The sequence below is a fragment of the Anser brachyrhynchus genome (assembly GCF_964034855.1).
Source record: "Anser brachyrhynchus genome assembly, chromosome: 15".
In the NCBI taxonomy this organism is placed as follows: domain Eukaryota; kingdom Metazoa; phylum Chordata; class Aves; order Anseriformes; family Anatidae; genus Anser; species Anser brachyrhynchus.
In genome coordinates, this window is record NC_137733.1 from 2,437,271 (window position 1) to 2,446,712 (window position 9,442).

Here is a 9,442-nt window from a genome sequence, read left to right on the forward strand (position 1 = left end):
TCTTTTTGGAGAAACTCATCGTGGGGACAATCACATTATTAATGGCCTTGAAAAATAAAGTGTGCTTTTGTTGCTAGGACAGTGCATGCATCTTATCCTTCAGTCCTCCTTTTGTGCTCCTTCCATATTATTATTCTACAAAGTCTATTCTTCCAGAGAATCTATACAATTCTTTCTTTTTATTCCTTGTAAGATGCTTACAGTACAAAAAGGAGTAGAAATTCACCTCATTATTGTTCTTGAGAAGTTATTTTCTTACTACCTTGAACAAGCACCTTATACATGAAATAGAAACATAACATCTGTCTTTTACCTCTCTCATTTAATGAAGCAAAATTCTCCTTAAGAGCTTTAGAGTATTTAAAACAACTACTGCTACGGTAATTACAGACTGAAGAAAATGACAGTGCCTTGTCTAGTGCTCGAGTTGAAGCTCTGCAGGTAATAAAGATGAGTTTCCCCAGCTCCACATTGTCAGAAGTTAGGAATTCCAGAGGGGTGGGAGTGGGCCTGGTGAGGGAGTTTGTGGGAGTCACTTGTGGCATCGCACACGTACTTCATAAAGGGGCAGTACTGTTGGCCTGTCCAGCTGCCCTTGCATGTGGGAGAGGTTAAAATGGTAATGACAATTTAAAATTAAAAACCAGAGGGTTTTCTGTAAAGTCACAAGCACGATATAGGAAGTCCCGTTAATCACGAGTAATATTTCATACTCATAGTATTGGTTATGTGTTTGTACCACATCATCTCAAGCTACTAATTCTGTCACTTTGGTTAATGATGAGCTCCAAGATTAATGGCTTGACACAGAGATGCATTTTGATACTTCAAAGTCCTTTGTAATTTACCTCTCCCTCCTTACGTGCAGCATTGCATAAGGTCATACAGCTTCAAAAAGAGCAGGCACTTGATGTAGATAGTGTTACAGCTGGAATAAAATAATAGTAATAATAATAAAAAGTAATTGAATAGCATTTCTCTAGACTAGTTAGGCCTAAAAAAAATTCTACAAATTTGCTTAGTTTGCTAGGTTTTGGGGCATCGGAAATGTTCTGACAAAATGGTGGTGACTTTTACAAGCTGAAATGTTGTCATGGTTTAACCCTGCAGGTGTCTCAGCACCAACCAGCCGAGGTGGGATGGGGGAGAGAATCAGAGAGGTAAAAGTGTGAGCCCATAGGAAGGAAATTAACCCCATCCCAGACAATAATATGACAGATGACTATCTGAAATAGACAGATATTTAAAAGGCTTCCATAAGATGTTATTTTGAGGAGAAAGCTGTTAGAAAACCTCTGCAATAAGTTTTTTTTTTTTTTGTAGTAACGAAACACATCTGGAAAATATAATATTAAAAAGCTGTCTACTGGCTGTGATCCAGAATTCTGTCAGTAAAGTATTCATATCGGTATGCTTACCAAAATCTGAATCTACAATCACAAAGAATAAGAATGGAACATGATAAAACTACCTCATGTAAAGGACTCCTCAGAAAAGGGAAACCCAACAGTCAATACTCACTCTAAATACTGGTATAGCACAAATGCTCTTGTGCCTATGTCCATCCTTATTTATTTGCCATTTACTAAGTATAAAATTGAGTAATGGATTGTGTTTCGTTTAGTAAACAGAATCTTTTCTTTTTAATGGAATGTAACTATACAGTTTCTGAAGAGGTTTCTTGTCTGAAAAATTCATTGCTATTTAATGTACAACTGTAAGCCAGTTTTACAACCCATGGCTTGTATTCACATCACTGAGCAACTATTCTGCATTGTGTAGAGCAAAGTTGACTTAGGCAGTTTTCCCTATAGATCTGTGCATGTGTCACCTTTGGGCAAAAGATGAGCTAATAGAATTGAAATTAATGTAATTGACAGAAGGTCAACCAGGGAGCCTTATAAGTCTAGTTTCCAGAAAAACCAGAGTTGTTTCATGTTGCATATTACTTGATTAGTATGCAGGTAAGGTGATTGTGTCTCAACAGAATAATTGGATCATTCAAATATCTGCAAGCCCTGGTGTATCTACAAAGCCTGAACAGTGATTAGATCCTGCCTGTTCATTGCGGCGAGCCTTGAAATTCTTCCCACTGTGAAAAACTAATTTTCTGTGGGAATTTATTAAATAAGAAATCTGCATGCCACTTTACCTTGTAAGCATTACCAGTGGAATACAAAGATTTCTCTTGACTTTGATGTATGAATTTTATGGCTGCCTCTATATCATTGTATGGTTATTTTTCTGCATTCATTAGAAATTCTAGTATTTCTTTGTTACATAGATTTCTGGAGAAGAGTTGCATCTCCATTCAATGATAAAGAAGCGGTTCATTTAAAGAAAAGGGAAGGGGGGCGAGGGTCTGCTGTGGGAAAGGGAGACAAAGTATGACAGTACGTGTAATCTGTAATGTTAAGAAAAACAAAACAAAAAATATTCATAAGGTGTTTATTCTCAACCTGTATATTTCTGTGCAGTAACTGGTTACTACTGCATCAGTAAACAGATGTTATGATCTTCTCTGATTTTTGTCTTAAAAACAGAGAATGCTAATTTGTGTTATAAGGAACAATCATTATTACAGTGCAAGATTTCTGCACTGCCCAGCAGATTTAAAAAAAAAAAAAGGAGGGGGGGGCGGGGGGGCACATAAGAATATAAGCTTCCTGGCAGGCTTGTGGAGTATATTTCATCCATACACAAAAGTGCTCTGAAGGGCAAAATAACAAGGTCTTTCCTATATTTACAGAATGAAATCATGCTGTATCTCGACTGCCTTGAAGGTGGTGCCTCACTCAAAATACCTTCTTAGTAAGAGGATGTAGGGTGCAATTCATCTTCAGATCTCAGGTAATGGCAGTCAGCTCAGCTGTAGTGGAATAGAGTAGTCCAAACACCTGCCCTGTTTTGTTGTTGTTTTCTTTCTTTAAGTACATCATGGCTATAGTACAGCTACTCCTGGAAACCAATCTATAGTTATAAACATGGTTTCACTTAGGCTATAATATAGCAGAGCTACGGTAGAAGATAATCACCTAAAAAGAATAAATCCCCTTGGGTTAAGGAAAAGAGTTGTGTGCAGAGCTAAATGAATATTTCATATATTTTTTTTTTTTCGGTTTGCAGAATGGCTTGAGATTCTCTCAACTATGTATTAATTATTCAAATGTTTTTTAGAAATGTTTTTCTTAAACTTCATTGTAAATATATGAAATTTGAGCTTTATTCTTGCTATGATTGATTTAGAAGACCGTGTGGACTTTCCAGACGTTAACTGGCTGGGTACACAAGTACCTGCATGTATGTATTTGGTGTAGATTTAAGACTTGTTTTCAATGGATTTCCATCTAATGAAGCTTAGAAACTTCCTGTTCATGAACTTTGTTTCTGTAGTAAAGCATAACAACTTCCTTTTTTTTTTTTTTTAATGAAAGTGGGCATCTAGGATAGTGGCTGAAAGTAATTCATCTGAAAATTCATATGGATCTTAAAATACTTTTTCCTGCACACAGCTCTACTTGTGTGATACTGATCACTACTTATTGGTGTTGAATTTATAGTACAGAATAGGGCAATATTTCTCTGCTCCTTCTCTTCAAAGTGTAATTATTCCTCCTTTGGTGCATGCCAGTATCCAGGTGGTTTGAGGATGGTATATTAAACATCCATAGATCTGTGTAATGGGACGTGATTTTTTTTTTTTGGTTGTTTCAATCTCTGTACAGCATAGGGCTCTGAAGATTGAGGCAGTAAGTATATTATATATAAGTATGTAACAGTCACCGACTTCATTTTCTGTTACTATAACGGTAACGGAGATGATGGTAATTGATCTCATTATATAGGGAGTGAAACGTACCAAAATTGGAGGGTCCACCTGAAGTTCAAACATTGGACAACAAGCAGAAAGCATGGGGAAATGGCTCCAGAGGCCATACTACGTTGAGTTAAACACAGCAGAGAGTGACTTGGCTCTGCCAGCTCTGGCTAAGACTTATAAAGAGTAATTGAAAATTCTTATTAACTCATTTCTGGAAGAGAGCGAAGCCTCCCAGAGATGTTTTAAATTTAATTGTTTGTGAAGCACATCAGGACCCCAACACAGCAGTTTAAAGGGAAGCGAACAGCTTTCAATTTACGTTGCAGCCCATTATGATCCCGGGCTGCTGATGCAGAAACTTCTGTGCTCTAGCGTCTAGGGGGAATGACAATGGCAAGATGTGCTTGTGCTTATCTATGGAGCACATGCAGAGATCCCAGCAGGAGATGGGGGGAGGGAGGGAGGGTAAAGTCACCCCATCACCCCTGAACAGAAGAGTTCACGAGCACTTAGCTTGTATATCCAAACCTTCTTTTTACCTCCCTAATATACATTACGCATTAGATACTAGAAAGGTCGCAAATATAGTGCAAAGAGCAAAAATATTTTAGTTTAGTTCAACCTCTGTTCTACAAACTACTAAGCAGGTTAAAAAGCAAAGCAACACAACACAACCAACCAAACAGCAGCTTGAATGCTTAACAGCTTATGTGAGGCTCCAAAAGAAGGAGACCAGATTTCTATTACCCTCAGAGAAACAGTAGAGAGATGAGCAATTTGAAAAGTTTCTTACCTAAAAAGATGAACTGATTTACCTTGATTCCTGCATTCTGTTAAGGTAGACTACAGGCAGATAAAGGAGGTATTTTCTTATTTATATGTATAACTTGAGTCATGGATGACATAAAGTTCAGAATTGATTTGAAGCTGTCATTATAAGAACTCTGTAATCTTGTTTTAATAGAATCCTTTCAGAAATGTCCAAGCCCCATAGAAAGTCAGATCTGAGATGCTGAACACAAAGAAAGTTTGAGAAGTTTGTTGTTTGCCCTAGTACTGCATCTAGTAGGTTATTCACGTACTTGTGGCATTTGTTGCATTGTTTTCCTTATCACGGCTGTAACGATTGTGTGCTTCTGTTTCAGTTTGATTATACGGTACATAGGAAAGCTTAATGATGAATAGTCATGATTTCTACTCATATCTCAGCAGAAGTTAGACCACTGGCTATTTTGTATGTCGTTTAGTGACCATGACGAATTTTCAAGTGTGCTTTCGAGCCACATTAGCAGTAATACAGTTTAATCCTGTTTATAACTGCAGTTTTGGGTTTCAGCTCTGACCACGACTCTTGAACTTGTGCACAGCCAGGGCCCCCTTCCTGTCTTTCTTCATCAGGTGTTTCAATGGTGTACGCTCTGTTCTGTTTCAGATTCCATCCCAGAGTTAAATAAATATGAATAAATATTTTTGATTAAATTAAGAAATTTTGCTTATTGTTCAGTAACTCTTGGTAAATTCATAAGTTGAGATTTAGCGTGTTAAAGGATGGAAGTGAACGTATTTTGATACAAAACTTAAAGTATAAAATGAAAATAACAAACTAGTTTTCATGAAGCAGTGAGGAGGATTATGATGCTATAGAGCAGCTAGAGTGCTGTTCATGCCTTATTGGAGGGAAGGAATTTTGCTGATGACTTCCGGAGTTGCAGGCTCAATCATTTACAGGTTGTTCAGTATTCTCAACTCATTTTTTTTCCTCGCTTACAAAGCTATGAAAATCAAATACAAATTCGTGGTTTCTGCCATATTCAGCCAGGTAATGTTTTCTGCTTTATCCTCTCATCTGATAAGGAAGAAGAGACAGAAGGATACAGTGCATTTTTGTGAAAGAAATGATAAATTACGCTTTGTACATCTTGAAACAGTTAGAAGTGAAGACTGTATTTGATCAGTAAATAGTTAAAATTTCATTTGTTGCAGTATTGTAGGAAAGATTTAAAGTAACCTGCATAAAAACAAACTGATACCAAATCAGAGTGGAATTTCCTAATGTATTCAGCTCAAATTACATTATCAGCTTAATGATAGTATTGATACTTCCTTAACATTAAAATGCTGTAGACAAAATTTACCAATGCACTCCATTTCTGCACACATGTACTTTCAATGCTATACTGCCACCCTGATATACTTAAACAGGTATTTAACTACTTGACTAAATGAGTCTTAATGGACAGCTACCACAGCCAGAATGAAATGTGCCTGATTAAGAAAACTCGGGAGGAATCTCAAGATTAGTCTCTTAATGACTCTTATAATTTAAAAAATCAGATTAAAAAGTTAAATTATTAAAAAAAAAATGAAATACCTTACAGTGTGTGATTTTACTGGGTCTTTTATTAAATTTGAGAAAGGATGACCCATGAATAATTGTCAGTTCATTTTAAAACTTTCACTCTTTCAATCTTGCTGTTCAGTCTCACTGAACTTTTAAAGTGATTAATTAAAAGGGGATTGCACCAAATCTCCAAAATCATGCTGGAGACCTTGAATGCTGAAATAGAGCAAGTTATCAGACACCTTATTCCAGTATCAAAAGAGTAGAAAAATCACATATATATATATATATTTATTATAAATATTATATATTTATAAATTTATTATTTGTATATTTATTTATAAAGAAGCCATCTGTATTGGGAATCATCATTGCTGTTTATAAAGAAAGGCAGCTATTTCTCTAAGCATTTCCAGAGTTTTCTGGGCAAAAATTATGTCTGAAAACTTTTCCACTGATAATAGCTAATGAGTCAGTAATAAATAACATATATACAACAATTATTTTCTATTTTCTGCAATCTGCTGAAAAATTCAATGCCAAAAAAATAATTTACACGTTAACGTCTCAGTGCAGATACCATGAAAAAGGTCATCTGGCTGCCCAACTGGTTTAAAGGTCCCTTTCACAAATGTTCTAGCTTAGTAGCTCGTCCTTCACATTTGAGAAAAAGACTCTAGGAATTTGAAATACTGTGCGCACAAAAAGAAAATTTGAAAGAGGTCTACCCAAGAATACTGTACCAATCACTGTATCTGCATTCGATGTCCATGAAATCAACCCCAAAACACACTGCTGGCTTCTCTCATTGAATTGGGTATTTCATGAAGCAAGGTTTAATTACAGATGCGCAGGTACATCTTTTGTTACAACTGCAGTTGTGCTTTCAGAACTTACTACTGCAAAGACAGGGCAACAGAAGCCTACTGATATCCCTGCAAAAACAGGACGGTATGTCCTTTTTTGAAAAGTGATGCTTAATTCAGCCCTACATTTCTAACTAATCTTCCTCTGCCCACTTTACATAGTCACCTGTTAAAGCAGCTTCTAGAAATTGACATACTCATAGACTAGGGAGCTCAAGACTCAGGTGCTGTCACTAGCTAGCAGGAATGACCTAGAGAAATGCTATGATGTGCGATGTTACACAGAGGTTGTAACAGAGATGTAACAGAGTTACATAAAGAGTAACTTTAATGCTGAATTCTTTATCTTCTGAAACATAATTTTATATCCGTGGTAGTTAAAACTATAGAATAGATTTATATATAATTATTTTTTAGTTTTCTTATTTTTATATTATTTTATTTATTATAGTTTTATTATTTTTTATAGTTTCTATTATTTTTATAGCTTTAATTAATCGGCAGACACTTATTTCTGGTAGAACAATGTAACATAGAATCATAGAAACACCAGGTTGGACAGGACCTACAAGATCATCTAGTCCAACCTATCACCAATACTACCCATTAAGCTATTAAATCATATCTAATAGCACCTTGTCCAGCCTTTCCTTGAACACCACCAGGGATGGTGAGTTCACCACCTCCCTGGGCAGGCCGTCCCAGTGCCTGGCCACTTTTTGAGAAAACACGTCTCGAGTCCTTTTCACTACAAGAAACAAGGTCACTGCATTGGCTTAGTGAACGATAGCTGGTATCTTTCCATCGTTCTTGCTCTGACTGTTCCTTAATCCACCGACCATAGTACTCAGGCTTTTTTGAAAGTGGAGGAAATGAGAACAACCTAAAAAAAATGCATATTTATGTGCATATTTATGTAATTTAAATTTTCTCATTGGATCTAACTTGTACACAGACCTTCCACCAGTGGGAGGACTTAAATCTGTAGAAGTGCAAATACTGCTGATGAGAAAGCTCTCTTCACAGAAAGAAACTGAAATGGAAGCAAACCCTATGGTTAATGATGCTGAATATCATCAAAATGAGTGCATTCAGAGGGAAAAAATGTACTCTTCAATATGCTGTATATATTTTCCTCACGTTTTTCTTTTACAACAAAACAGATGAGCAAAGAATGATTCTGATGCTGCCTCATGGACAGCTCCACATGCATGTATATATATATCCTAGAAATACCATTAATTCTGTTCTGTAATGATCTTTAAGAAACAAAGGGCAAACCCAACTTGCTTACATGGGAGAGGGTGCGGACGTGGTAAAGGAAAAGATGTTTTCCACTCCAGATTCCCTGTCTTTAGGTTCTATGCAGTTGTACTTAAACCAGTTGAGTGCAGCCCTTTTATAAAATCAAAAATAGAATAATAAGTTCCCACTCTGTAATGCATGAAGTGGTTTTCACTAAACCACGAATCAAAGCTGAGTTTGGCAGCGAAGCCCGGTGCTCCCACAGCCCATGGAGCGAAGCAGCCAGCAGCCTTCCTGCTCAGCTGGAGACACCTCCAGACAGCTTCTGCGGTCTCACCTGACCCATCATAGTTGCAGCATTACTGACAAGGGGAAGAAGTGGTCTTCTAGTGTTCAGAAATCCAGAAAGGTTCAACAGAGTGATTATCAAAGAAAACCAGAAGCTCTGCTGAGCTTACATTGATGCTTTGAACATTTCTCTCGCTCATTTTTTTATTTATTACCTACTTAGTTACTCTAATGAGCAACCTTGGTATGTAACCTCATAGTGAAAACATTACAGAATATTTCATGCTTAGTTGGAGTTGAATTTGTCTCTTTGTTTAACCAAGACACATTTTGAGGGTTATTAGAAAACAATGCACGGACGTTATATTTTGAAGTAATTGCTTGACATGCTGATTTTGAAACTATGAAAATTATTAGAGAATAACAATAATACTATTGATAATTCACATGCATCATTACTACTGCTTTTACTTTCATCATTAGTGACAATTCCTAGTAGCCACAGTATTGCGTTAAGCATGCACATTAAGTGCTGTATAAAATCAGTCCAAAACCTGTTTTTACCTCACAAAGCTCATGATCTAAATAAATCTAAGTTTCGTTAACTGGGGTGGGCATGGCAAGGCATTGGAGCAAAGCTGAATTTTACAGGGAAAAATGAGTGAGGTTGATGGGCTTTATATTTTATTATTGCAAGTATGAAAGATGTTGTAAAAGGGTCTCTTCTAAAATCGAGAACTGGGGCACTGAACATTGATATTATGCACTGATCTGGTGCTGGTCACCTGCCATTTACGGAGCTATAAATATTGGTAGGACAGAATTTTTGACTGCTGAGATCACAGGCACCTTTCTGGTGACTGGCATAAACAGCTAATTAAA